The following is a 5795-nucleotide window of genomic DNA, read 5'->3' as shown; positions in this document are numbered from 1 at the left end:
GCTAATCGTTAGATATGGTATCATTTAGTCCCTTTTGACGAGTTTTAAATTTTTTTTAGGGGGGTGGGGGTGGACATAACGTTCTTATTTACAGTTTATAATGATGGGTGCCTGAGGACATTTTCAATAGATTTTTCATATATGGGGATTGCATTTGGGTTTAGTAGTTTTGATATTGTTTCTTAATCTATTTTGGCTTTCAGAAAGTATTGTTTTACAGACTTAACAAAGTCCAAATGTATGAGAAAGTACCATTTTCTATAGAAAACAACCCACCTTATTATACAAAATACTTTCTGTTAGTATGTCATTATCTTTTAAATTGCTAAAGTCAATTTGATGAAGCAAAATCCAACCATGCTGTAATAACATCTTTATTATAATAATTTCGTATTTTTGGTAAAAGTTTGTTTCTCAAGTATCGACAGTTATGATACAGTTTTAAAAGGGTACACCGTTGGATTGATGTTTGAAATATCATCTAAACATAGACATGGGGGGTCGTAAATTATTTATTTTATCTTAGGCACATTGGCCCCCGTCTTTTTTATGACATATTATCTGATTCATCTAGATCTTATCAGGTTTAAAATTCTCCCACTGAATACATTTTATTCTACATAAGCATATATGCGTATATACGTATGCACGTGTGTCCGTAAAACCAGGGTTCTAGAGAATTGACTGACTTAAGCTTCAGGCAGTAGGGTTTTATGCCACTAAAGACAGTATATCAGAGTAGGAAAAACACGTTCGATGGTTTTTTTAGCCCAGAGATTTTATCGCGTGGGTTTTGAATTTCATAAAAACTCTAGGGGAAGTTCTTTATCTAACTTAGGATTCGAAAAGATAACCTGAAAAATATCTTTTTACAACAGGTTTGCTTCTAACATACTTGCCGTGAATCTTGGGAAACGGACGTAAAATATCTCTTACTGGCAAACCTACACTTGAAGAAGAGATTGTTAAAAATGCATTGTGATTTACTCACTGGGCTGCAGATACGTAGGTTGCAAGTGCGATCCATTGAAATGGAAAGAAGACATTTGTCATTTGATTTTCCATCATTCCTCACATTTCCTTATGGACATACCCGTATATGAGGTGGTAGCCAATGGGTGCCGGGAATTTATCATAATAGAATGGAGATCTCATACACAGGGTTATCGTTTATACATGACAAACTTATGGCGAATGGATGCGTAGATCCACATGTACCCTTCGTCAAAGACTGCGTTTGATATGACACCGCTGTGGACACTATTTCAGTTATTTCACAGGTTGTAAGCTTGATGTGGATGGAAAGCCCGAAATGATGCGGGCCTAGGACGCTTACCGCTTTGCGAAGCCTACGAGCGTGGGATGGTGGAGAACGAACCGGACAGGTTGAGAGGGACATGAAGGCTGACATAATGACAGAATATACCAGTGTTATCAAAGTTGTTATCGAAGTTGCTATCACACTCTCTTATGGAGCTCGATAGATACGTTTCAAATCTCCAAGATAAACAACTAACAAGGACACTGAGTACGCTAACAATCTCCTAGACTAACATTTTGTCTCTGAAATGAACATATCATACAGAAAATAAAAATCTAATAAAAAGGGAGCCCAGTGATTCTCTTCATTTTCAGATACTGCAGTAATCTAGACTTGCCAAACATTATAGACTTGCATGGGCTGTAGTTGATATAAATGTATCAGGGTCTGTAAGACAGACTAACAATCTCCGTGTCTCGACTTTTTATCAAGTGAATGAGGATGTATGTCATAACTGCCAAGAATGTCTAATTCAAAGATGAATATTAAGTTTTCTTTGTCTGTAAAAAAGCATGATTTGAGTAAATTCCACAATCTCATGACATCATGAGCATAGATCCACGCAATTGGGATGGATAAACAACTTCTGTATTACAATCTACATCCGAACGTCGCCCCAGTTGCAACTCCTTGTTCACCACAGTGGTAGCTGCTGTTATTCAAAACTACAATCCTCCATACTCCCGAACACCTGGGTGACAGATTGAGGCAATGTCAATTTCAGACATGTAATTGGGATGATATGTTTCTACGCATGTTTGACCCTAAGATCAGCCCGTGTGTGGGTAAAACAAAGGAAAGCAGCATTGTTCCCATAGCGATGTATCGTATGGCATGTGCTTAATTGTAGGTTGTGTGTGTGTGTGAGAGAGAGAGAGAGAGAGAGAGAGAATGAGAGAGTGAGACTAGGCGGTTTTATTAAACTATATGGGAGCTGTCAGTTTTCGATTAATATTGGAATATATATATATATTCGCAAAAGGGATCGTATGTCTTGACGATTAATAAGATCAGAGGGAAAACACGAAGAGCGCATGTCATGTTGGGGACAGTGCAAGCATACATGTTCTTCATCTTTTAAGACATAGCATTTAATACAACGAATAGCACACATATTAAGCAAAATTCGCCCAAATTTGTTCACAGTCTTATCGGATGAAAATCGCTGTGTGCAAATACCCTCACAGAGAAAATGACACTTGTCAATGTGCAGAGCTCTCATTATATCGTCCTCAACAAAATCAAAATCTGTCCCAGTGCGGGCGTTGAAGTCGCCCCCGAGGAGGATAGAGACGTCCCCCACTTGATGCGTTAATAGATGTACTACAACAAGTGGGGGACGTCTCTATCCTCCTCGGGGGCGACTTCAACGCCCGCACTGGGACAGATTTTGATTTTGTTGAGGACGATATAATGAGAGCTCTGCACATTGACAAGTGTCATTTTCTCTGTGAGGGTATTTGCACACAGCGATTTTCATCCGATAAGACTGTGAACAAATTTGGGCGAATTTTGCTTAATATGTGTGCTTCTCTTAACTTGTCTATACTTAATGGTCGATGTGGATCTGATGCCAGTGTGGGAAATTTTACGTTTGTGTCCCCTACAGGCGCAAGCGTTATTGACTATGCTATCACAACGAGGGATTTGTTTACATTGTGTAAGAATTTTAACATCGGATCTCGGATCGAGTCTCCGCACGCGCCAATCAATTGTACCTTTCAGTCACGTAACACTGAAATTGACAATGCTATGTCGGGTGAGAATGTGAAGCCCGAAGTTTGTATTAAGTATACTTGGCGTGATAACTTTGGTGATCGGTTAAGAGAAAATGTCTCATGTGATGAAAGTAAGCAATTGTTTGATGATTGTATTACGTTAGCATTAACAGACATAAATGCAGCAATTAGTAAATTTACGGAAGCTTTGTTGAAGGCAGCAGATTTTACAAAGCGTATGATTGTTCAGCGTCATGGACGCGACAAGCCGTGGTTTGATAAAGAATGTGGTTATCACAGAAGAGAAGCCTTCCGACTACTAGATGTTTTTAATAGGAAAAAGGATAATGTTTCGTTACAAGCCTATTCACTGCAGCGTAAAACATATATGGATATCGTAAGGTGTAAGAAAAGAGCTTTTAATGATGTGATTCGTGACAGACTTTCATCCAATATCAATAATTGCAAAACATTCTGGGAAATGTTAAGAAAATACACTGGTGTTGAAAAAAGGGAATCGTCTATCCCCATTAGTGACTGGTTTTCGCATTTTAAAAATTTATTCCAAGATATGCATACCGATTTCTCTCGTGATATTACGAAAGATGGCGTAGATTATCCTTTTGATGATGTCACATGTTCTATCCTTGACAGCCGTATAACTGAAGACGAGGTGTTGCAAGCTATCAATCAATTAAAAAACTGCAAGTCGCCAGGAAATGATTCTCTTATTTCTGAATTTTTCAAAGCATCAAGTGATTTAATAGTACCATACCTAACAACCTTGTTTAACATTTTATTTGAAAATGGTTCGTTTCCCGAGTCGTGGTGTACTGGTGTTATTATACCTCTGCATAAGAAGGGCGATTACTCAAACCCCAATAACTACCGTGGTATCTCCTTGCTCAGCACTTTTTGTAAACTTTATGTATCTGTACTTAATTCAAGACTTACGTTCTGGTCTGATGCGTATGATAAAATTTGTGACTCTCAAGCTGGTTTTAGGAAAGGTTATAGTACTATTGATAATATATTTATTCTGCAGTCTGTAATCCAGCATTATCTGTCTAAGAAGCGTGGTAAATTATATGTTCTTTTTGTTGACTTTAAAAAGGCTTTCGATTTTGTAAATAGATCTAAACTTTGGCTAGTTCTTAAATCCAGAGGTGTGTCCCCAAAAATGTTAATTGCATTAGAATCCATCTATTCCTGTGTTAAAAGCTGTGTTAAGATCAGAAATTGTTTTACAGAATGTTTTGATTGCCCTCTAGGACTTCGGCAAGGCTGCGTAATGAGTCCATTCTTATTTTCTATTTTTATAAACGACTTAGCTTTGTATATAGAATCAACATGCACTCCAGGTGTGCAGCTACACCCTGACACTGTACAGATTTTTCTATTGTTGTTTGCTGATGATGTTGCACTTATTGCTGATACTGTGTATGGCCTTCAAAAACGCATAAAAGCTCTGGAAAGTTTTTGTAGTAACTATCATCTAACAGTCAACTTGGATAAAACTAAGGTAGTGGTATTTAAAAACGGGGGTATTTTATCAAAATATGAAATGTGGTATTTCAAAGGTCAAAAACTTCAGTGTGTAAGTTCTTATAAATATCTCGGTACCATTCTTTCAAAAACTCTCTCCTGGTCTTTGCATGTTAATAGTGCTGCTTTACAAGCTAAAAAGGTCCTATTTGGTGTCATTAAATCTCTAAAAATGCTTCAACCTCTTCCTTATGACTTGTTTTTCAAAATTTTTGATTCTAAAATATCTCCAATTCTTTTATACGGTGCCGAGATTTGGGGTGTAGATACCTACAAAGAATTAGAGCAAATCCAGATACTAGCATGTAAACGCCTTCTTGGGGTTAAACAATCTTCATCAAATCATGTGGTTCGGGGGGAATGCGGAAGGTACCCTATGTACATATGTGCTTATAAGCGTGTAGTTACTTATTGGTACAGAATTTTACATTTGCCTGAAAATAGATTAGTTAAGAAATGTTATAGATTATCATTACTTGATGTTAATAATGGTAAGATCAACTGGGTCTCTAAAATCAAACACATTCTCTGTTCGTTTGGTTTTGGCTACATATGGGAGATGCAATTTAGTAATAATAGTAGAAGCTTTATCTTGGAATTTGTAAACCGTTTAAAAGCCTCGTCTGAGCAAGATTGGCATGCAGCTGTTTCATCTAGCACTAAATCCAAGAGTTACTCTCTTTACAAAATTTCATTTGGCTTAGAAAGCTATATCAAGGTAGTAAATGTTTCAAAATTCAGAGCTGCTCTTGCTCAGTTGAGATGCTCCTCCCATCGGCTGCGAATTGAGACCGGTCGATATATTAAGGAAATTAGAGAACAGAGACTGTGTTTGATGTGTAACCAGAATTTTATTGAGGACGAATATCATTTTGTGCTTGTATGTAATGCTTATAATAATTTAAGAGCTGAATACATTCCTCCTAAATATTTTACAACCCCTTCTAAAAATAAATTTAATGCTCTTATGTCATCCACTAACTCTATAATCATACGAAATCTAGCAGTCTACGTTTACAAAGCTTTTCGACTTCGTTCATTACATACAGTCTAAATATTTATTTGTGTATATGCATGTGTATGAATGTGTATGGATATGGATGTATATGTAAACTAGTGGTAATTCTTTTTTCTCCCTCTCTCTGTAAATACTTCTGTGTAATAGGCCTACGGCCTAACACTTTTTGTGAATAAACAATAATACAACGAAT

The sequence above is a fragment of the Haliotis cracherodii genome, unplaced genomic scaffold (assembly GCF_022045235.1).
Source record: "Haliotis cracherodii isolate W230 unplaced genomic scaffold, xgHalCrac1.p SCAF_4, whole genome shotgun sequence".
Lineage (NCBI taxonomy): Eukaryota > Metazoa > Mollusca > Gastropoda > Lepetellida > Haliotidae > Haliotis > Haliotis cracherodii.
Note: the sequence above shows the minus strand (reverse complement) of the source record.